This window comes from Callorhinus ursinus, unplaced genomic scaffold (assembly GCF_003265705.2).
Source record: "Callorhinus ursinus isolate GAN/ISIS: 27379988/994484 unplaced genomic scaffold, GSC_fseal_2.0 scaffold14, whole genome shotgun sequence".
NCBI classification, from domain to species: domain Eukaryota; kingdom Metazoa; phylum Chordata; class Mammalia; order Carnivora; family Otariidae; genus Callorhinus; species Callorhinus ursinus.
Genome location: NW_027397076.1, coordinates 38,085,989 through 38,111,303, shown reverse-complemented (window position 1 = coordinate 38,111,303; position 25,315 = coordinate 38,085,989). Strand labels below are relative to the sequence as shown.

Below are 25,315 nucleotides of genomic sequence, written 5' to 3'. Positions count from 1 at the left end.
ACATAATAGGTGTTCAATAAACATTTTTAGAATGGTTGAATTAGCTAGTCCTTCAAATTTTTAATTCAGTCATCCAAATTTTAGCACCCCCCCTTTTTTATCAGGCTTGCGTTATTGGCCAGTTTGATGAAGTTACTTTATCCACAAAATTGTTGATAAAACGTGCTCTACAGGATAAAGTCAACTTCAGAACCATGAGGCACTTCACCAAGTATCCTCTTTCAGGTCTTTCCAGTAATTAAAAAATCTTTAGGAGTAAATCCAATCAACTGATTTTATCTCACTTTCAAACATAATGTTTCTCTATCTTGAATACAAGATACGATCCAAGTTCCTTTAAATAGGGTAAAATGACTGCATAAACTGACCCCAAACTATGTATCTATCATAAATTCCAACCTCCTTCCTGCTCCTTTCCATTGACTTTGTATCTTTTGTTCTAGTCCCACTAAATTTGTCATGATTCCTAAAGCATACCATGTCCCTTCTCATTTCTGTGCCTCAGCACATGCTGGTGCAACTGTCTGGAATGCTATCCTTTCCCCACCCTACCTTCAGCTAGGTACATCCTTATACACCATTCATGATCTAGCATAGATATGACTTCCTCCATGAATCCTTCCCAAACTTCCTCTCCTCTGTTCTCTCTCACTAATTTAGACCTTTATCCACTTTTGCATTTTGCTTATCGTTTGTAATCGTTACCATAATATTTGTGTCTCTTTTTGGAGTTAAGACTGTGATCTCCTTCAGGGTATGAAATTAGATACTCATTGATGTCTACTGAATAAATGAAAAACTTAATAAAATATTTTGTTCATTGCCTGTTGGAGTTTAAAGAAAGCAAGTCACACCCAATAGGACTGACTGATACCCCAGACTGGCTTCCACCAAGGCGGCACTGACCTTAGTGAGTTTTTGGGAATCCATCTTAGCCTTGCCATCTCAGGGACTAGAATTCTTCAGTCTCCTTGGAATGGACTTACCTCTCAGTGGCAGATCTGCAATGATCAAGTTCATGGAGTTTGATAAAAATAAGCATACCAATTTTCTACTTTATAATGGAAAGCATAACGGTCCAGAGAATTGAATTCTCAAGTCAACCTATTAGTGTATTGTCTCCTAATAGGCAAGTTATATATGAAGCCATATGATATGGTACAGGAGAATTAGTTGATCTTAAGTATTTCTCAATGAATAAGCTTGAGACCATCTCATGTATTAGAGAAATAGCTTCTCCAAGGAAACTATGATGTATTTCCACTTCATTGTCAACAAGACCTAAAAGAGTTGAGTGACTAATCAAGGTCTTATAATTTGTCAGTGAGCAGGCAGAAATTCAACCTCATTTGAACCAGCCCCTTCTTGGTCTAATCTGATGGGCTTTTTGTTATACTTTTCTATATGGAAATACCTAATAATTGTACAAGCAGATTAGTTCTTAAAGGTATTAAAGGTATTTTTCCTCCCAAAGGCTTAAAATTAATCTCTGAGACATTATTCTTTTTAACTTTTTATTTAAATTCCAGTCAGTTAACATGCAGTGTGATATTACTTTCGGGTGTACAGTAGAGTGATTCAGCACTTACACACAATACCAGGCGCTCATTACAACAAGAGCACTCTTTAATTCCCATCACTTATTTTCCCCATCCCCCCATCCACCTCCCTTCTGGGAAGCATCAGTTTGTTCTCTATAGTTAAGGGTCTGTTTCTTGGTTTGTCTCTCTCTTTTTTCCCCTATGATCATTTGTTTTGTTTCTTAAATTCCACATATGAGTGAAATCATATGGTATTTGTCTTTCTCTGACTTATTTCACTTAGCATTGTGCCCTCTGGCTCCATTCATGTCATCGCAAATGGCAAGATTTCATTCTTTTTGATGGCTGAGTAATATTCCATTGTATACATATGCCACATCTTCTTTATCCATTTATCAGTCGATGGACATTCGCGCTCTTTCCATAATTTGGCTATTGTAGATAATGCTGCTATAAACATCAGGGTGCATGTATCCCTTCGAATTAGTATTTTTGTATTCTTTGGGTAAATACCCAGTAGTGTAGGGATGCCTGGCTGGCTCAGATGGTGGAGTATGTGACTCTTGATCTTGGGGTTGCTAAGTTCAAGCTCCATGTTGGCTGTAGAGATTACTTAAAAATAAAATCTTAAAAAAAAAAAACCCATAAAAACAAAACCTAGTAGTGCAATTGCTAGATCAAAAGGTGATTCTATTTTTCACTGTTTTAGGAACCTCCATACTGTTTTCCCGAGTGGTTGCACCAGTTTGCATTCCTACCAACAGTGTAACAGGGTTCCCCTTTCTCCACATCCCACTTTGAGATGTTATCGACATCTATGAATCTATCCTATGGAAATAATCATAGAGGTGCAAAGAATTATTGCTAGAAGGATGTATGTTTCGACATTGTTTACAATAGTAAATAGCTGAAATCAATCTAAACGTTCAACAATCAGAAATTCAAAAAAAAATAAATTTTGGCTAAATGTAGTCATTGACATAATGTTATACAAGAATGTCTGTCTTACATTGTTAGCGGTAAAGGGCAGATTACTAAACATTATGTAAAACAGGATCTTACTTTTTGCAAAAAGGAAGTGTATGGACACATAGCTATAGAAAAAGGACTAGAAAAAATAAACAAAAATATCTAAAAATAAGTGTGTCTTAGGATTATAATGATGTCACCTTTCTCTTCTGCTTATCTATATTTTAATTTTTTTCTGCAATGAACATGTGTTACTTTAACTTTTAAAATAATTGTCATTATTTGAATAGTTTTAAAATTATTTTTGTAATCTTATTTGATGGGATTTAAATAAAAAATAAAAAATCATATGCAACAATACGTCAGTATTTTCATGATGTAGCTTTCTGTGTAAGAAACTGCTTTTATTTATTTCACATGTTATTAACTTCCTGAAGTGATATTTTACTACAGAATCTCTTTAAATTTATTAATCGCTTGTATTTCTATCCATATAAGTGCAGACAATGCTTTTTTGTTGTTGTCGTCTGGGAGAGACTAACATAAGAGTGAGGGTAATGACTCAAGCGAATATACAAGGGACTAAGCTTAATTTGCTAGGGCACTACAGTGATGTGATAACAATTATGATTTTGTTTCCAGTGTGGGAGAGTAGGCTTATAATAAAGCTACAGCATGTACCTCCCCACAATCCATCCTCTGCAAATATTGCACTGATTGGAATGGACACCGCAAGAGAGCAAAGGTAGATCCGCATGAAATGTTTTTCCACTGGTCAGTCAGTAATACCCATTTGTATATAAAGTGCAGTAAGCCGTTGGATGAAGGAATGAGAATATTTAATTATAATTCAATTCAATTTTAATTTAATTTCTAAATTCTGGGAATTTAAAACCAGCATAATGAAAAGTAATGAAGTGTAAAGTCCTCTGGTATGTGTTCTCTTCATACTCCCAACTTTGTACACTTCTCTTCCCTCCGAAATTTATTTGCGCACTCCTGACCTCCCTCCCAGACGTTTCTCCTCCGTTCAGTGGGATGTTCATTTGCTTGCAAAGAAACTTTTCTTCATCCTCAACCCGCTCAAAGGCATTTTCACTCTCTCTCTTATCTTAACAAAACCTGGCTCTCATCAAGCGCCCTGCTTTGCTTCCTTTATAATTCTGTCCAGGGAAGAGTGCTCATTCTGCCATGAACCCAATACCTCTAGGGCCGGGTGGGGGAGGTCCGAACCTTCCAACTCCACAGTGCTGTTCCTGTGCCACACACCTCCCAGCCCAGGGCTGGCTTCATGGGCATGTGTCTGGTGCTGTCACCCAGTCCCACACACAGAAGTACCCTGGCCTGGGCCTCAGTGCTCTGTAGCTGCTATCTTGAAACTCTGAACAATTGTTATGGGGCTGAATTGTGTCTCCCAAAATTCACATGTTGAAGACCTCACACTTAGTACCTCAGAATGTGACTGTGTTTGAACGAGGGTCTTTAAAGAGGTAATGAAGGTTAATGAGGTCCCTGGGGAGAGCCTTAATCCAATAAGACTGGCGTCCTTATACAAAGAAGAGGTTAGGACACAGCACAGAGGAAAGATCTGGTAAAGACATAGAAATAAGCTGGCTGTCTACAAGCTGAGGAGAGAGGCCTCAGATGAAACCAAGCCCCCACATCTTCATTTTGTACTCAGCCCTACAAATTATAGAGCCAGCCCTGTCCAGCCCCATAGATAACAGTCACCACTTTTAGAGCTCAAACAACCTGGCTATTTCACCCTCTCTTTTCAGAACCCTTGTTTCTGTGCTTACAGTTTACTCCCTTCATTCCTATCTTCATCCCTGCTCTTGGCGATCATGGTGTGGTAATGCCTTGCTAGTGTGTCAGACCCAGCTACTACTTCTAGCTCTGTGTCCCCGACCTTCGAATCCAGTCTAGGAGAACAACTCACCCTGATGGCCACCCTTGCCTTTCATTACCCATCCGCGCCACCTCTCAGCCTCAGGGGTGCGATTCAGTGCGCACGCCGTGGGGGTGAATCAACGTGTAAAAGGAGAAGACTAATGTTAACTTGATAGGTTTTGCTGTAAGGCTCAATAAAATAATATATAGGATGTGCCCAGCATGGTGCCTGGCACATAGGCCTTCTCACTAGAAGGCTAAGCGCATTTCCCCTTTGGATCCGACCTCCAATTCTTCTGTTCCTACTCTTTTCCTCCCACCGACCTGGCCTCCAACAATAAGATCTCCACTTTCAATTTTCCCCTTTCATGTCAGTCTATCATGACACCCTTCTCCATCCCCAGGCTTCACTCCCAACACCCCTCCTCATTTTTTTCTTTTCTTCTTCTTTCTTTTAAGATTTTATTTATTTATTCGAGAGAAAGAGAGCACAAGTGGGTAAGGGGCAGAGGGAGAAGCAGGCTCTCCACTGAGCAGGGAGACTGATGCAGGGCTCGATCCCAGGACCTGAGCCGAAGGCAGACACTTAACCGACTGAGCCACCCAGGGTCCCCCCACCTCCATTTTTTTTTTCTAATGCTGGTAGTATTCTCATTTTCTGCCATGTCTGATCTGCAAAATATCTGCCCTGTACAAATTTATCTAGTTCCTCTCTAGTTGCCTGCGGTCTGCTGTGCTCTGGGCCGCGAGCACTCCTGTGCTGGCCTCCGTCTACTCCCCACAGCGGCCACTCCAGCCAGCCCCCTCCGGCCGGTCTCTTCGGGCCTCCTGTCCTTTCCTATCCTCCGACTCTGAGCCACTCTCCCTGATTTCTACTTCAGAGAGAAAAAGAAGCAGGCGTTGGACTTGACTCTTCCTTCCGTCTTCTGCTTGCGGACAGACCCACATAGGGTGGGGTCCCCCCTCCATCCCTCTCTTCCTGCATCTGTCTTCTTGCCCGTTTTCCTCTATGCTCTGGATCCCCCTTTTTCTCCCAAACTTGGCCAGTCACTCTTTCTACTTTACCTCCAACCTCTTGTCTTCTATGTCTGGGTCTCCTCCATACAGAAACGGAATTCTGTCTTCTTCCATATTCAGGGGGGAAGTACTTCTAGTCTCCTCAGCCAGGCCCTCTGATAAAGCTGACCGCACTGGCTCGCTTCCTTCCTCCACATCTAGCATGTTCCTCAGCTCCCCTAATAGATGGTTGTCCTCCATTCCACCAACATTTCTCGCTCTGAGACCATCAGTGGGCTCCTAACTCCAACTGTGATCAACGTTTAGGCTTGAGCACACTTGGTTTCTCCGCAGTGTCTGACAGTGTTGAATTCTACTTCCTTCTGGAATTCTCATTCCGCTAGGTGCTCTCTCTTGCTTTCTCTACCTTCTCCTTTTGCGCCTTCTCTCCCTTTCCCTCAGACACTGCCTCCACAGTCCCCTCTTCTTTTCCCTCTCAAGCCTCCCTGGATGAATTCATTTGCTCTCATGGCTGTGTGCGCCCTCTCGTTTCTGATGACTCCCGCAGTGCTGCGGGCCAGGCCCACCGGACCAGAGAGGCACAGTGGCCATAGCATCCATCAGTCACACTGCTGACCAGCTGAACGGACTCAGGGCAAATCGTTGACCTATGCAAGTTTCAGCTCCCTCCATTGTACAGTGAGACTAATAATATATAGCTTATAGGCTTATTGTGGGGATTGAAATAATGCAGATAAAGCACAGCTCCTGGCACATATAAATGACTCAATATATCCTAGTGCTCCTGCTGTTGCTCATGGCAATGATATTTAAAGGTGGCTGCGACTCAAGCCCTGATGGGTCTTTGTAAGGTCTCACCCACACGTGCTACCTGCCATCTGCTAGTGGTAGTAACTGCAGAATCTGTGTTTGGCCACTGAGCTTCCGTCCACACTCATAGCATTTCTGTGTTGCGTGGTCTCTGCACCTCTCATTTATAACCCACTTCCCACGTCTATCTTTACTTCCTGACTTGAATAATCTTCTATTCTAGCCAATCTGGTCTTCCCGAGGTCTGCAAACCTAAAGAAGCCCATTTTTAAACAGTCTCCCATGCCTTTGTAAGGCCCAGTTAATACTAATGTTCTCCATGTGTCTTCATGCAGGATTTGTTGCAACTCTGTTAATATCCAGCAAAGACAGTGTGAGGGACACTATGCAATAGGATAAAGACCAGGTCCTTGCCTACTTTTCTACCTTCTCCACTCTCCCATAAGGGCGCATGCACCAAATGAAACCACTGACAATTTCCGGAAGGTACCATGCTGCTCCAGCTTCTCTGCTCCAAATAGCTTGTCCCTGTTGCTACCCTCCTCTGTGCAACCACCCCTAACCATCTCTCCCCCAGCCCCTTGCCAAATTTGCTACTTCCATAATTCCTGCAGCTCTGATCAGCTTTTCCTACAAAGGGTTGCCTCTCAACCGTACTGAACTTCACTTTTGTCATGTGTTTGTCTCCAGAGTATAGCACAAGGCCTGGCACATAGACCTTTATTTAGCACCTCTACCATAGACCAATAGATAAACACGAAGCACTAGAGAAACGCTTCATCAGAATTCCACTAGGGGTCACTTTCTTTACATTTTTGGAAGAAACGGCGCAGGCACTTAGTAATCAATTCTTTATGAAAAATTTAGCTTTGTGCTTAATTTTTAAAGTCATTTATTCTTTATTTAATAGAAACTGAAATTCTGCCATGTCGTATAAGCCTCGGAGCACTATACAATCTGCAGCTCTATCTGGTTTTATGGATAATGTCAAAATTCATGTCTGGGCAAACAACAAAATTGAACGTGGCATTTAATTTTGCATATTCAGAATTCAGATCATTGAATTTATATGAAAGTGTCTTCCATATTTTTAGGTTAATATCTTTAGATAGGGATATTAATATTTCATTAGTTCATTTCAAATATGTTTACAGTCTATCCCAAAGACCTAATCTTCTAAAGCTTTATTTCTTTATTCATCTCAGTTGCAAAATTAATGGTGTATTCCTACCGATCATCTTGATCTGCCTGGCTTGCAGTGGGCACTATAATTTCTATCATTATCATTATTATCTCTAGGAGAAGTGGCTACACAGAATGAAAAACTTACCTTCTAGGGAGGGTCAGGGAAGTCTCCCCTGAGAAGGTTGCACTTGTGCAAGCATCTGAAGCAAGAGAGAGCCCAACGTATGGATGAACTGTACGAAATTCAGTGTGGCTGAAGCTTAGGATGAAAGAGGGCAGTGGTGGGAGAGAGGATAAACTCAGGGGTTACCTGAATGATCTCAGTAGGTAGCTGGTACAAGCCAGCTCAGAAAGAACCTTTTAATCATGTTTCATGCTACAAGCAATGAGAAGCCATTGATGGGGTTCATTCTAGGATGACTCTGGTTGCGTTATGGAGAATGGATCAGAGAAGCATAAGAAGGGAGTCAGCAAGACCTTTTAGGAGGCTGTTCAGGAAGACATAATGGTGGCCTGGACTGGGGTGGTCCAGAGAAATGGACAAAGGCAGCATAATTTTAGGAGGTAAAATTTATACAACTTCATGAGAAATTGCAGGGGTAGGTAGGGCGGGGAAACCCAGGAGTTGAGGATGCCTCTAGGGTTCTAGCCTGGCCGATCAGGTGGAGGAGAGTAATATTCAAGGGGCTAGTAGAGGAAGGTCAGGTGTGATACACCTGTCATGACATCTCTCCATGATCCCGGCAGCTGATACTTTTCACCCATTTCTCTGTTCATTCAGTGTATCATTGCTCTGTCAGTTGGAATACATGTAAGAACCATAGACTGTTGGAGCAGTACAGGATCTCACAGATTAGCAACAAAGTCATTTTATTTTTAAGATTTTATTTATTTGCGAGAGAGAGAATGAGAGAGAGAGAAAGCACATGGGGGGGGAGGGTCAGAGGGAGAAGCAGACTCCCTGCCGAGCAGGGAGCCCCATGCGGGACTCGATCCAGGGACTCCAGGATCATGACCTGAGCCGAAGGCAGTCGCTTAACCAACTGAGCCACCCAGGCACCCCACAGTCATTTTTTAAAAAAATATTTTATTTATCTACTTATTTGAGAGAGAGAGTGAGCAGGCAGGGGTGTGTGGGGAGGAGCAGAGGGAGAGGGACAAGCAGACTCTATGCTGAGCATGGAGCCCAATGCAGGGCTCGATCCCACAACCCTGAGATCATGACCTGAGCCGACACCAAGAGTGGGACGCTCAACCAACTGTGCCGCCCACAAGCCCCAGCAATAGCCTCATTTTATACGAGCTTTAAGAGCCACAAAATTCTTCAGCCTTCTGTGGTCCTCCTATACATATAAAACATCTCAGGTACCTATGCTGTGTAACTCTAGGAAATATAGTGAACACCCAACTATTTCTAGGTATTTCTAGGAGGATGTTTACAGGGCCTCTTGCCATCTAGAGCCCCCAGTGCCCCGTCCTCTCCTTAATCTCCTCTGACTGCCACTTCCTTGGCTCCCCTCTATGTTCCGGCTCTCTCTCAATCCTGTCACTCTGATTTGGCTATAAAGCCCCAGACACTTATTTCTAGGACCTATGAATGCAGCACTGTTGTCTGTAACTTGCTTTATAAAAGTCGGATTACTAAGCAAATTAAGGAGCTTTAGACTCAGATGTCAGACTGTCCCTTATTCCTACTGGTCCTATGGGCCAGCCTCCTTGGCCTGGCCAGCTGCCACACTGGTAGGCATGCTCTCATTCACAATAGCTGTCTTCACCTGGCCCGTCTCCTCCCTATCTTTTAGGAGCCCAATCCTTGTCTCCAGCCCCTTTCCCAAATCAGTGATCATCCAAAGAAGTCCTCTAGGGACAACACCCTTTTCCACTTTATCTGTAGCTGTTCTATCAGTTTCATTTGCTTATGTTTACTTTTTCTCATCCTTGCTAGACTCCGGGTCCTGGCTTTGCATGGCCCAGGGTTTCCCCAAAGCTGTTATCTCTAGATGAGCTCTGCCATGCTTTTCAAATAGCAATTATTTCCTTCCTTCTGTCTGCACTCTTATTTTAATGAGAAAACAGAAGCCCACCAAATCTAAGCGCATAGCTTGTCAGTAATAGATTTTAGAGCAGAACATCTTTTTCCGAGACATCTGACCTTGAATCCAGTATGCTCTCTGTACAAATCTCTCTTGCCTTTTAGCCTGGGGCTTCCTTGAGGGTGTGGAATTGCTAACTAGTTCAGCACAGGGCCTGGAACAAAGTACGACCATGCTCCGTGAATGTTTGCTGAATGGACTTGCTTCATCCCCATTCCCTCAGAATTCTTTAAACCCCAGCTATCCTGCCTTTCTGGTGCCAGTGACCAACTGTGACCATTAGAGGGCAGCAGAGGTACAAAAGCACCCCGGAGGGGGATGATGGAAGTCCCTCAGAAACCTCCAAAACAGAAACGTCACGGAATACAAAGTGCAGGGCTGTCAGGGTTAGGCAAAAAACAAACAAACAAACAAAAAACAACAACAACAACAACAACAACAAGAAATAGGAAACTCTGGGAATACTTATATTAGAAAATTTTCGTTGCTTATCTGGAAGTCGAATGATCTGGGTGTCCTGTATTTTACCTGGCAACTCTACCAAGCGCCATTGCACATGAACCTCACGTTCAAGAAGTGGCTTTGGTCCTTCTCAGGAACCTGTTGGAAGGAATTTAATGGGGAAGGTGTATGGTGAGCTTACAGAAAACAACCGTGGGCGCTCATCACACAGGGGATTAACTAACGTGTTGGCTTAGCCGATGCTCGATGTTCGAGTCTGCCCTGCAGGAGAAAACTGTCAGGGAACCTGCAGTGATCAGGGTGACAGATCCCTCCTCTCTCCCTTCCTGCAGGAGACATGATTGCCTGTGCAACCAATGCAACAGATGGTAAGGCTGAAAGAAGACGGGCGACATCTCTGTATGTGGGCACGGATTGAGCAACCGCTGTGTAACTCCACACAGTGACAGCTATACCTTGTATTCACCCTCCTCCTTGATCTTAACATCTTTCAACTCGCATGACAACCAAGCTTCTTATTCCAGATCTGCCATTTTCCACATATTTTTCTTATGACGCTTCCTTTCCCCAAGGTTCGTTTACTTTTCAGAGACCTCCTGAAATTATGCTTCTTAAATGTACCTTTCTCTAATTAAGCAGAATCATCCATTCTTAATCCAACTGATAAACATAAACATTGAATACGCTGAGACACATTTGTTCAATACACATTGATGGAGGGCCCACTACGTAGGAGAAAGACTTCACCCTTAAGGAACTTGTGATGTAAATAAAACATTGGAAACCAGAAAGGAACCCATCTCCCCTGTAAGAAGTGATTGATCCAGGTTGGAGAGAATGACTGGTTCCTTTATAAATCACTGTTCTCATATTCCTATGAATTTACTTTTGGAAGTAACTTCAGAGTAAGAAAATTCACGAGTATGTTATAATTGATCTATGGAATTAGGGAAGTTAACAGTAGAGGCTTCTTTTTTTTTTTTTTTTAAAGATTTTTATTTGTTCAGAGAGAGAGAGTGAGACAGAGAGAAAACAAGAGCAGGGGGCAGAGGGAGTGGGAGAAGCAGACCCCCCGCTAAGCAGGGACTCGATCCCAGGACCCCAAGATCATGACCTGAGCTGAAGGCAGATGCTTAACTGGCTGAGCCACCCAGGTGCCCCAGGACAGTCTTCTTTAAATTCTTCTCAAGGAGCAGTTGCTTGCTTCCTCTTTTCATGTAGGAAGAACCGACCAAATCTAGCCTCAGTTATCATTCTGTACATATAATTTTATTTTTTAAAGATTTTATTTATTTATTTGACAGAGAGAGAGACAGCGAGAGAGGGAACACAAGCAGGGGGAGTGGGAGAGGGAGAAGCAGGCTTCCTGCAGAGCAGGGAGCCCGATGCCGGGCTCCATCCCAGGACCCAGGGATCATGATCTGAGCCGAAGGCAGACGCTTAACGACTGAGCCACCTGGGCGCCCCAACATTCTGTATATAGAAGCAACTGAAATACACACACACACAGCTGCATGGCTTCAGGATGAACAGATAGTAGTGATAACTGGCTGGAGGAGGAGGCTTCTCAGAATTCTAGAATGTTAGTACTTCAAAGGCTAGGGATCCATCACCTGGCCCAACTTTCTTACTTACAGATGTGGTAGCTGAGGCCCAGATTTTTTTTAAAAGCTTGGTGTAAGGTCCAACACCAAGCTTGGACATGAGTCCAAGACTCCCATCTGTGTCTAAGATTAGGTTGTGTAGGACTAGATATGATGCTCGGTGATATCTAGCTACTAACTCTTTTTCTCCCGGAAAACTTTCTTAGGTCCTTGGCTTGTATGATGACTTTCACCCTGGGCGGTCTCCTCCCTCTCCTGGATGTTCATCCTCCGCCTCCTTTGCTAGTCCCTTCCTCTAGTCTAAAAGGAATGTTCTTTAGGAGTTCACACTCCCACCACCCCCTGCACAGTTTCGTCAACTATCATTGTTTTAGGCACTATAAAAACTACCTCTTCAACGCCCAAATCTTTCTCTTTTGTTCCGACCATTTCCCTAGGATGCGTATGTTCAACTGTTACCTAGATATCTTTTTCCGGATGTTCCACAGACATCTCAAACTGTCCAAAATGGAGCCCTTATCTTTTCCATTAGCCTCCCACACACTGGGTTCTCTTCTTGGGTTGCACGTCTTAGATAGTGACGTCATTATCCATCCAAGCCTCCTTGTCCTTACCCCCCGCCCACATGCAAACTGGTCACCAAGCCCTCTCAAGTCTGTCCGCTTAACACCTCTTTGCTCATTGCTTCCTCTGCATTCACACAACCCTTCCTTAGTTGAGGGCAGGAGTTAGAGTCACATGCATACAGGAGGTAAACAAGCGAGAGGGGATACATGCCATTACCAGGGGACAGTGAGGACTGTGACTAGTTAGAGACCATGGGCCTCATGTAAAAGGGAACCAAAGAATGTGGCTTAAGTGCATTCTCTGAGGTAATGCAAGCCCACTCTTGCCAGATATTCTAAACTGAGAAGCCTAAAATTTTAATATAAGATATTCTGATTTTTAAATGGGGCAAGACATTTAACTTCTAAAAGATGCAAATATTGGGTAGAAAACAAGCATACCTTCCCTGTCCCCCCACTGCCACCACCATCACTGTGCTTTACCCACCCTCTAGCTCTGCGTCTAGCACAGAGCCTGAAGCACCAGGTCATCAGCCAATGCTCAAGTGAATGAAAATGGACTGTGAGGTTGTAGGAAGCAAGCTATTATTGAGTCGTTTGCAGTTTAAACTTAAAAAATAATTGTAATTACTGGATCATTATGTACACATTTTAGTGAATGAAACAATACAAAAGTCTTTCAAGAAAAAGTCAATTATTTTCCTGCTCTATTCCCGGACCCTACAGATAACTGATACTAACAGTTTAGTGTTCACCAAGGTTAGTGTTTTTCCCATGGCCTTAAGAAAATTATGCGAATTTTTGTTTTGTTTTTTAAAAATGTAACGATACCTTACATATTACTCTGCAATGTGCAGCTTTCAGTTAATTATCCAGCATCGCCATCCTTTGGCTTAGTAACTATCCATCTAACTTCATTCTTTTTAATAGCTGCGGAATGCTCTTTAGTATAATTTACCAAAATTAATTCAACCGCTTCTCTATTGATTAACAATCAGATTGCAGCTACCTTCTTTTTGGTCTAAGAAAAATGTACAATAAATATCCTACAAACTTACACAGGGTACTTCTATACTTTCTATTTCTATGAGAGAGATTTGCCAAAATGGCATCATTATATTAAAGGATGTGTTAATATATTTTAAAAGACACTATGCAATTACTCTCAAAAGGTTGTAGCAATTCACATTCCCATCAAGGCCTTTGGCAGAATGAACAGGGAAGGTCCCACTAAGAAAACAATATATGAGCAAAGACTCAAAGATGTGAGGGAGGTAGCCACACAGATCCCTGGGCAAGACAATTCCAGACAGAGGGAACAGGTCGTGCAAGGGCCCTGAGACTGATGTGTTCAAGCAACAAGAAAGAGGCCAGTGTAGCCAAAGCAGGATGAACAAAGGGAGAACAGGAGGAGATAGAGTCAGTGAGATTGAAGGCAGGGTAGAGCACACAGAAACTTACAGGCTTTTGCCTTTACCAGGAGTGTGATATGGAGTCCTCGCTGGGTTTTCAGCAAAGGGGTAATACACTAAGACCTGTTTTAAAGGACCACGATGCTTCTTACATTGAGAAATGCTCTTTAGGGAGAGCACTGGAAGCAGGAGACCAATTAGGAGGCTACTGCAACAAGCTCGCACAGAAAGGAAGGCAGAGATGAGACTAGTGGGAAAGGTGTGGTGGATTCTGGGCACATCTGAAGGGAGGGTCAGTGGAATCTGCTGATGGATCGGTGATGGCGTATAGGAGACAGAGAGGAGTCAGGGATGAATCCAAAGAGTGTGGCTAGAGCAACCTAGAGGATGATGCTGCCATCCATTGTGATGGGGAAGACTCTAGGTGGAGCAGATTTGTGGGGGAAAAGGTCAGGAATTCAGACTTGGCCAAAGTAAGTGTTAAATGTGTATTAGTGATCTAAAGAGAGGTGTTGAGCAGGCAGTTGGAAATACAAGTTTGTGGTTCAAAAGAGAGGAATAGACGGTAATATGAATTTAAGAATCACAGCATATTAGACGCTGTGTAAAGGCAGGAGACCACGTGAAGAGAGTGTAGAGAGAAGACCAAAGATGGAGTGTTCCGGGGGAACCGGGGAGACCAGAAAAGGAGACTACTCAGAAGGAGCAGCCACCAGAGGGGGGAGACAGTCAAGAGACGGCGGTATCCCAGAAACCAGGGCCCAAAATGTACCAAGGTAGAAGGAGAGATCAAGTGTGTCAAATACAGCTGGCAGGTCACGTGAGAGGGACAGCTGAGAACTAGCTGGCTGATAAGGGCCCCTCGACAATGTTCACGGCCTAGTCCCCAGAACCTGTGACCATGGTACCTTCCATGGCAAAAGGGACTTGGCAGATGTGATCATGTTAACAATCTGGAAATGGGGAGATTATTCCCGATTGTCCGGGTGGGATCAACGTAATCACAAGCGTCCTTAAAAGCAGGAGGCAAGAGGTTTGGGGTCAGAGGAAGAGAAGGAGATAGGACAGTGGAAGCAGAGGTTGGAGTGATGTGGCAAGGACTGCATTGTCCCCTAGAGCCTCCAGAAGGAAGGCAGTCCCACTGACCTGTTTTGAATTTCTGACCTCCAGAACTGTGTGATGATAAACTTGTGTTGTGTTAAGCCACGAAGTTTGGGGTACTTTGTCACAGCAGCAATAGAAAACAAATACACCAACCATTGGATTTACCCATGTGAATGTCACATGGTGACCTTAGACCAGAGGAGTTTCAGGAGAATGATGGGGAAAGTCTGACTGAAGTGGGCCAACAAAGTCCAGGAGGACATGCAGGACCTTTGGGCAAAATCAGTTAAAAAAAAAAAAAAAAGCCTGCTTCAGGCCTGCCAGTTGGAAATAGTGATGCCTCAAGGCAGATCAATTTCAAATGTTGTTCCTCAAAAATGACAAAGTCCTGTGTCAAGGCATTTTGCTTGGCAAACAAAGAATGAACTAGATTTCAGCCTCTACCCATGCCTCCTCTACCAAATGTCTTTGTGCAGAGCACAAGTTAGCACTGGAGGAGAGGAATCGAGGATTCCTTTCAAGCGGTTTTGAGGCAGGAGAGCTACGAAGTGGGTTGGTGGCTGGTGGGGGAAGTGAGGACAAAGACAGGATTTTTAAGGTGGCATAGTTGTGTGATGACGGAAATGATTCATCAGAGAGATAAATCAATGATACAGGAGAGAGGGGAGGAAGGCTGCACTGATGTTCTTGAGTCGATGAGGGGGGCTAGGATCTAGACTATAATCTAAATGAGGACCACAACTGGGGGCTTCATACTTGATAAAAATCAATAAGAAGGAATATGGCACAAAAGAAGACAGTGAATATGAATAATATGCTCGCACTAGGAGGACAATGAACACAAAAGGAGAGAAAGTGGAGGATGTGAGGCCAACCAGGACGGAGCTGTAATGAGTTAGGTGAGGAGGGACAGAGGAAGGTGTCGATGGAGCTTTTAGACTTATAACTCAGGGCTCCTAACAAGGGCCCCAGGCATCTGAGGGGCTCACTCTTTGAAGTGACTTCGTTTAGTCTTCTTAGACCCTCTCTGGTACCTGGGACCGGCTGCAATTGGATTGGCATCCATCTGATGGGGGCACATCAAGACAGAACAGGGGCCCCTGTGTGGTCTCAGTCAGTACCAGTTTCTCTTTTGGGGGGATGATCTCCCACCTCCTGTCCAGTGAGTGGACCTGACCAGATCTCCCCAGTTGCTCCATGATTCATGCTTATGTGGTCATCCTGGCGTTCTGCGGTTAGGTCCTCGTTCTGGGAGGGTGACCTGGCAAGCCAAACACACTTACTGGGCAGTGCAGGGTGTTTTGTTTTGTTTTTGTTTTTAGGATTGTGTGAATGTGAGGGTGGACTGCCAGAATGACCCTGGCATGCTGATTTAGGGTGGCTCCAATTGTTTATATAGACAGGGGCCCTGCAAAAAGTATTTGCACATGGCTCCACTCACCTTAGGAAAGGCACTGATTGTGACACAGTCATAATGAAGGGGCAATCAAAGAGACATTTTTAAAGGAAAAGGAAGAGGGGCATCTGGGTGGCTCAGTCGATTAAGCATCTGCCTTTGGCTTGGGTCATGATCTTGGGGTCCTGGGATCGAGTTCCGCACTGGGCTCCCTGCTCAGCGAGGAGTCTGCTTCTCCCTCTCCCACTGCCCCTACCGCTACTTCTTTTCTCTCTCTCAAATAAATAAAATCTTTAAAAAGAATAAAGGAAGAGGAAGAATAGACACATCTTAGGGATTAATTAGATGTTGTGATATCTGAGTGTCATCTTTTTAGGTGAATCCCCCCCACTACAGACATAGCTCAAACCCTGTGCTTACCTCCATCATTTGGCAATGATACGATTTAACAAAGAGATAATAGGTGAAGCTTTTTAAAGAGCAGTGTGGGAGCTGTAAGGAAGTGGTTTTTCTCAAAATATGAAGTAGTGGTCAAATATTATGGGGAAGGTGTCAGCCAACACTAATCCTCCCCAAACAAAGCTAGCCATGAAAGAAGTAAAGAACACTCATTTCTCCCATGTGGACTATCGACTTAAACCACTGAGTATGGAGTTCTTACAGGCTGATCCAGCAGCTATGCGAAAAATAAGAAGCCTCTGCACAATTTGAGTTATTTATCACTTATTGATGACATCACCTGGGTTCAAATCCTGGCTGGGCCACTTCCAACCTTAAGCCAGTTATATAACCTCCTCACAGCGGGTTCCTAACAAGGCAATTGGACATTTTATTGGTACCTGCTTCACAGGGCTGTTGGGAAGAGTCAATGAGTTCATTCACTAAAAGCACTTCATGGTTGACACATCATAAGCACTCAAAATTAGCTATTATTCTTGTTCATAAATAAAAGAAGATAAAAATACATAAATGTTCTATTTTTCTCAGTGCGAAAGCATTTTCTGTGCCCTCTCCAAATTCTGTTTTCTTCTATTAAAAATGGAATTTCACAGATTTTTAAAAAATTTTTTTAATTTATTTACTTGAGAGAGAGAGAGACAGAGATAGCTAGAGAGAGAAACGAGCTGGGAGGAGAGGGAGAAGCAGGTTCCCAGGTGAGCAGGGAGCCCAACGTGGGGCTCGATGCAGAGCTCGATCCCAGGACCCTGGGATCATGACCTGAGCCAAAGGCAGACGCTTAACCAACTGAGCCACCCAGGCGCCCCTGGAATTTCACAGATTTTATAACCCTGAATGAAATAAGCCATTGGGTAAAATGAGCTGTTTTTAGAGCATTACGGCTTTTTTTTTTTTTCCAGGAGAATTTTCAAATTCTTTTCTCTACTGCCCTGCATATGATTGCTTTATCCTCAGTGTACTTCTCTTCCTGCATGCTACTCATTCCTTCGCTTTTTGCTCCTTATCATTCCAACCTAGTTCTTTGTATCTTATTTTTCTCTAATGCTTCATAAGCTGGGTGATTTTTTTTCCCCTGTCTTTGGCCAGAAGTATGCCTCATATGTAGGATCTTCTCACAAATGCAGGGGATTTTCCAGCCATTTAAAATGAGCCCAGGAAAACACACCTGCTAATCTGAAGGCAGTCTGACTTCTGCAACCAGGCTGACCCTGTGGAATGCTCAATTAGATTAGCATGAAGTCAGTCTTCTTCATCTTCTGCTGATTAGGGATTGCATAAGCGCTACATTTTTCACTGGTTCCTTGATGTGCCTTTCTTCCGTTCAATAATTCATCCCAGAGCTAATATAACACACTATCTCATCCATGTCAGTTTAATTATATCTCTGCCTCTATTTCCATCAATCACCATTATCTGAAATAACAAACCTCTAGTCCAGTCATCCTCTCTCCCCTTGATCTCTTTTATTTTAGCCCCTCGTATTCATTACCACTTGATATTTATATTTATTTGCTCTTTGTCTATCTCCTTCCACTAGCATATGCAAGGACTTTTTCTGTTCACTGTTCTTCTCTTGTGCCCCGAACAGTAATTGTCCTCAAATATGTACTGACTGAATAAATGAGGTGTAACCATTTGCTCTTCTAATACTTTCCAAACGTTTGCTGCTTTTTCTCACTTATTATACAGAATGAGATCAATAATTTCCATAAAACGCCTAACAAATAAAGACCAAGATGGCCAATGAGGGATTGATCTGCAGCATCATACCCCTGTGGTAGCAGAGTTGATCTGCTTTTGCTTTGGTGCTTACCTTGACCGTGGCCTATTTGTTAGGAAAGGAGGCTCTAGAAAATATATTTAAGAAAGCAATAATTTTTTAATCAACATATTCTCCTATAACTTAAAAACTTACATACTGAAACAGAAACATAAGGGCCTGGATTTAGCCCCACAAATATTTTAGCTTGAGTAAAAACTTACATAATAATGCAGACTAAATTGAACTGTAATTGAGGTAACTGAGGCCGTTACTTTGTAACATTTAGAGAGAAGGGCTTAACATCAGTGGCAATTAATTACATCAGTATTTCCACTGAGGCACCCATGTGGCAAAGAAGAGGGCACGAAGGCTTCATGGGATCTTGCGGTATTACCAACCTGTCTCCTCAGAGGGAAAATTCCTTTTATCTTTTACCTTAAAATTTATGTCAATTTTTCATTCTATATATCATTTTTTAAAAGATCTATTTACTTGAGAGAGAGCGAGAGAGCTTGTGAGCCAGGGAAGGGGCAGAGGGGAGAGGGACAAACTCAAGCAGACTCCCTGCTGAGTGCAGAACCAGATGCCTGGCTCGATCCCAGGACCCTGAGATCCGTGACCTGAGCTGACATCAAGTGTTGGCCGCTTAACTGACCGAGCCACGCAGGTACCCCTCTAAACATCATTTAAAATATGTATGTACAGGGCGCCTGGGCGGCTCGGTCGGTTAAGCGACCGTCTTCGGCTCAGGTCACGATCCTGGAGTCCCAGGATCGAGTCCCACATCGGGCTCCTTGCTCAGCAGGGAGTCTGCTTCTCCCTCTGACCCTCCTCCCTCTCATGCTATCTCTCTCTCTCAAATAAATACATAAAATCTTAAAAAAAAATAAAGACATATATATAAAGACATATCTTACATATTAAATAATATAGCATGAGTTAACTAGACGCCCCCCAAAGCCTTTTATCTTCAGTCTTTTTGTCCCTTTTTGGTGTATCACTACTTAACTACTAAGAGTCTGGATTCCTGGTTGGAGAATTATGCAACTAGATATCAGCTCTTTGTGGGTAGGGTTTTATACTTCCTTAAGTTCATTTTCCTACTGCACAATGTTGTCTCAGTGTTTCAGCATTTAAAACTCCACTGAATCATGCCTCCAGTGCAGTTTTCCAGCCCCTTGGCCCATTAACTCCCAATCTACATACTTTAACTAATTTGCAGGAACTTTTTTGGCAAGGGCTATAATTGTTTCCTTATGTCTCTCACTGTGCCCACCAGCACAACCATCTAGTATACGATCAGTCTTAAGTCAGGAAGGATAGGCTAGGTTCTGCTGACAAGACAAACAACCCCATAATCTTAGCGGATTAACACAACCAAGATTTATTCTTACTTACTCAAAGTTTACTGTAGGCCTACAGAACTCTCCAGGGCTGTTGTCCTTTATATGATGGCTCACTGTTGCACCTCACACTCCCACAACCATCAAGGTAAGGAATAATCAAGGATAGAGAGCTGAGCACCCATTTTAAATACTTCCACCTGGAAGGGACATGTTGCTCTTATTTCATTGGCCAAAGCAGGTCAGATGGCCATGACTAACTTCAGGAAAGTACAGTCCTATTGTGTGCCTAGAATGAGAGGGGAACTAGATATCAGGTGACGATAGTACTACGTGACACACACATGCCTATCTGTTGACTGAATGAAACTGAACACATTTTTATTATAATATCTGCTCTGTATATAATTACCAATCTTTTCGGTAACTCATTTCTTGTTTTGATTCTACCATTCCCCTTCAGACATTAATTTAACAAACAAAAGAGACAAAATGCTAATTCAAAACACTCATCAGGATAAATTAACCTGAAGTGCTTTCGTATAACTGCGAAACCATCCTTATCATGACTTCACATTAATTGCGTGCTTTCCTTCATCATTAATTAAACAGGTCACTAAACCTTATTCCCTCCCCGCTCTCCCGATAAAATGTTTAGGTTTTACTAATGATAACTTCACAGTTACCTGCCTTGATACCATTCAGGCATTCTAAGACAAATACATTTCCAAAATAACCAGAAGACACATTATGTTAACACGGGGGGGGGGGGGGGGGGGGGAAACTTCCACATGAGAAGCAGTATGAATGAGACACTGAAAATTCTTTACTTCATGATTTAGATTGATTTATTTAACAAGGTTTTCCTAGGATAGATTTCAAGCGTACATTGAAATGAGAGCTTGATTAGTTTGAGATGAATAGCCTTGGTTTCGGGGAAAATGGTTAAAGCTTTTAAAAACTTCTGTGGCTTCTCATTACCCTTACTGTGACCTCTCAAAGTACTCTGTGTTCTGGCTCCAGCCCAGCTCTAGAGCCTCATCTTGTCCCTATTTCTTATGCTCTTGACTTCAGCTACTGGCCTCATGTCAATCCTGGAATCCCTCTTGTTGTTCCCCACCGTTTCCCCCATGACACTGACTTTCTGGAAAATCCAGGTCAGTTGTCTCAGAGAATGTCACACATGCCAGATCAAGTTACACAAACTATGGCCTATTTTTGTACAGCACTAGAGCTAAGAATAGCTTCAATATTTTTAAAGGGTTATAAAAAAGAGAAAGAGAAAGAAAGGGAGGAGGAGGTGGTGGTAGGAGAATTATGTGATAAAGGCCATATGGCCTGCAAAACCTAAAGTATTTACTATCTGACCCTTTACAAAACAGTTTTCTGACTTGTTCTAGATCTTTCTGTTTCCTCATGGTATTATTTAGTTTGTACCTCAGTCTCTTGGACTGCAGGCAAGTTGGAAATCAGATCTGGAAATGTGCTGTCCAATATGGTAGTCAGGCAGGCACGTATAGCTACTGGGCACTTGAAATGTGGCTAGCCCAAGATGTGCTATAAGGGTAAAATATACACCAGATTTCAAAGATTTAGCATGAAAACAAGAGTGTAAAATATTTCATTAGTGATTTTTATGTTGATTACCAGGCGGAAGTAATAATGTTTTGGACATATTAGATTAAATAAAATGCATCATTAAAATTAAGGGTACCTGTTTCTTTTTTTAATGTGGCTACTAGAAATTTTTAAATTACATATGTAGTTCACATTGTATTTTTATTGGATAATGCTGGTGTAGAGCCTTAATTAAAGTCAGGTTAAATGTTTTTGGCAAGAATCCCTCATAGCTGATTTTATGTACATCATATCATGAGAAACAGAACATCAGTTTGTCTCATTAATGACACTAAATTTGACACCTGATTAAGGGGTGACTGACAAAGATCTTCATTGTAAAAGTACACTTTTCCCTTTGCCATTTGTAATCTAGGATAGTCACGAGACTACTGAGCCATGGTTTCCCATTAACTTTTCATTTAATGGTTTTAGTATCCTTTGATGGTCCTCCCTTGAATCAGTTATGATGTCAGGGATTGCAAAATGGTGTTTTATATTTTAAGAATTTTTTAAATTTCTTACCTGGCGTTCTTTTCTTCCTTTTCTTTTTTCTTTCTTTCTTTCTTAAAAGGGTTTTTGTTTTTAGTGAGTATCACAACGGACACATCCCTTAAAAAAAAAAAAGAAAGATTTATTTATTTCAGAGAGAGAGAGAGAGAGAGTGTGTGGGGCGGGAGGGGCAGAGGGAGAGGGGAAGCAGACTCCCTGCTGAGCATGGGGAGCCAGTGCTGTGCTAGATCTCTGGACCTGGAGATCATGATCTGAACCCAAACCAAGAGTCAGCTGCTTAACCTCTTAACCGACTGAGCCACCCAGGTGCCTCCACATCACTTTTTATGTACTCATTGTGTTACAGTCAAGTGCAGCAATTATTCTTTTTGATACTCAAATTTCCCTAAATTTGGCTAGAGGAAGTCCCTTCAAGCTGGCTCCTGAATCCTTTCATCATAACCCCATTGGCTTTTGAGGGCTTCCTTGCCATCTGGTACAAGAAGTCCCAGGTCTGCCTTTTATTTTCCTTGTTTTAGAGGTAGAAACGGCCATTCCTTAAGAAGCCTCCACTTCTTTGAATGAGAAATGGTATTCCAAAACCAAGATCAGGGTGGTAGATATGATCAGTGTTATTGGAGTGACATTATTTTCAGGCCCTCTTGGTAGACAGAACTAGAAAATATATTTTAAGAAATCACAAGATCATATTGATGTTTCTAATTCAAGTTTAATATTGTAGGAGTGTCTCTTGTTTGATTTCTTTTCATGTACATTAAAAACCTTCATTTGATGAAACATAAAGACATTTTCTTATTTGCTTTATCCTACAACATGTAATTTCAAAATTATAATAACATTATTAAAACTAACATTAACCACAGTGTGTGGTGAAGTTTAAGATTACTTTATAGAGGGGCACCTGGGTGACTCAGTTGTTAAGGGTCCTGGGATTGAGCCCCAAATCAGGTACCCTGCTCCGCGGGAAGCCTGCTTCTCCCTCTCCCACTCCCCCTGCTTGTGTTCCCTCTCTCACCCTGTCTCTCTCTGTCAAATAAAGAAATAAAATCTTTTTTTAAAAAAGGATTACTTTGTAGATCTTTTGTCCTCAGCATATACCCTACTGAAGGTATATAGTCAGAGTAATTTAAAATATGTATTTGAAGTATTCAAAAGTAACTTGATGTAATTATTTTCCCTGACAGATTATGTTATACATTCGAGAGACACTTTGATTTGTTTGTTTGTGTTCAATTTTAGGTTTGCTTTTGATTTATTTTTGAATACATGAAACGTGCATGGTTCAGAAGTCAAACCATTATAAAAAGTTAAACTCAGAGATCTTGTTCCCATTCTTATCTCCTCTATCTTGTTTCCATCGCACCTGAGCTAACTATTTTCATTAATTTCTGGGTTTATCTCTCCTGTGTTTCTTTTCCTTCCTTCCTTCCTTCCTTCCTTCCTTCCTTCCTTCCTTCCTTCCATCCTTCCTTTTCCCCAAAACAAACATACCCACATACACATAAATAAAACTATGTGAACTGTTTTTACTTTTTCTTATTTAATAGATCTTGGAAACCACTCTCTATCAGTTCATAGAGATTTTCCTCTTTCTTTCTTTTTTAAAATTACTGAAGAATATTCCCTTGTGTGGATATGCCATAGTCTATTCAACAAGCCTCTTAAACATATTTCTGCTGTTTCCAGTCATTTGCCACTACAAAATTCACTGCACAGTGAATAACCTCATATCTGTGTTGTTTTGTGTTTGTGGAAATGTACCTTCAGGGTAGATCCAGGAATCTCATTTTTAGAAACATCCCAAATGATTTTGATGCACAGCCAGATTTGAGTACTATTGCTTACTGGGTAAAAACGGTAAAAATGGTATTCAGGAACATAGAATTGTTAACATTTTTTTTTTAAGTGAAGAAACAATAGGTAAAGAAGCAAAGTTCTCACCATCCTGAATCCTCACCTACACTACTTAGAAGAAGGCAGTTGAGTTATATCAACAGCAGCTTAACTTCTGGAGTCTTGTGCCCAAATCACTGAGTTGGTATCAAAAACATCCCTTGTAGACACACATAAGTGACCTGGATTTGGGCAGCAGACACCTTTCAGTTGAGACACGCTGAGTCTGAAGTAGCCATGGGCCATCCAGGAGTGGTATCTAATAGGCGGTCGTGGGCACTGGTTTGCAGATCAGGTTAGGAGTCATTAGCGTGTGGATGAGAGAGTAGGTGAAAGATGCCTGAGGGGAGGATTACAGAGTGAGGAGGTGCTCAGGATGGAACCCGGGGGAGTCCTAGTACTTAAGAGGACAGCAGAGGAACCCAAAGAAACTCTCAGTGGCTACAGAGGTAGGAGGAAAACCTGAGAACACAAGTCATGAAAGCCGGGGAACAAAGTGTTACAAGAAGAAAATAGTTACCAGGGTTAAATATTGTTGAGAGGTGAGGTAAGACACAGGCAAGAAGGTATCCACTGGATTTAGCAACAAAGAGACCAGTCGTGTGAGGGCTGATTCAGTGTTGTGGTGGAAACAGTAGTCATTGGGAGTGTTCAGGAAGGAATTCAAGCTCACATAGAGGATCCTTGGAAACACCCGTGTTTTGTGAGCTGCAACATAGTTTTTCTAAAAGCAACAAAAGGAGATACCTGTACCCAAAGGGAAAAATCAATTTTAGTATTTTCTCCCATAGATTTTTCTTAAACCTTTGGTGCTGGCTGTTGTTTATGTATATTAGAATCTATCATAAAATGCTTTGGGATTTAGCAAACAGTGTCTGCTTAGTTATTTTGGGTTTACTATTAATAGAGTGATTTCATAATAAACCGTATAAAAGTAGTAAGGTAGTGATATACTTTATGGTGTTCCTCAAAGAGTAACAAGGCTTTCAAATAGTATCCCCAGCATGTGTGGGAACCATGGCTCCAGAATAACTTTTTAAAGTCACTGTGATTCTCTTCTATTTCCCTTTCCCAGTCCCCCTCTATACTCTCGGCTATAAATAGATGCTTTTTTGCCCCACTGTGAGCAGGTAGTTGTCCAGCTTAAAGAAGCTTGGGTGACCAGTTTGTTCTCACAGAGGAAAAGATGAAAAAGACTTTGAATGTCATGTAATACAGCAGTTCCCAAACCTGGCTGAACATCAAAATAGACAACTGGGACGTGCATTAAAAAGACAGAATCCTGGGTCTCTGTCCTAGATCTCGACAGAGTGCGTATGGAATGGTGCCTAGATAACTGTACCTTGAATAAGAGTCTTTGATGATATAAATTCAACTCCTTAAGGAAACGGAGAACAAAAGCAGTCATGAGTAAACGGGTCTCCCGACTGGAGATTCGCTGTTCTGTGCTTTGGGTGGTGGCCGGTTGTCCTGAAGAGCATCGGGGTTTTCGTTTTAGGGTGTTGGAGAGGGCTTGCTTTTCTGGGCTCTCTAGGCTCACTAGACATGGCCTTCCCTCACGTTTCTCTCCCCGGAGGTGCTAGAGGTTCTGCGGGTGCCACTCCTGACGCTGCCCAGCGGGCGGGTTAACACCTGGCACCGCTCAGACCCTCAGGTCTGGTTGCCTTGCGCGCACGCTC

General features: G+C 42.4%; 1 long non-coding RNA gene across 1 annotated transcript; it reads right to left on the bottom strand.

Annotated features, from left to right (window-relative positions):
• Nucleotides 1–1,531: 1,531 nt before the first annotated feature.
• On the bottom strand, nt 1,532–25,315 carry LOC141374122 (uncharacterized). Its single transcript, XR_012380743.1, has 3 exons — nt 24,979–25,315; nt 21,756–21,842; nt 1,532–2,369 (listed from the first exon to the last, which is right to left on the bottom strand). It is a non-coding gene; the product is annotated as an uncharacterized lncRNA (long non-coding RNA).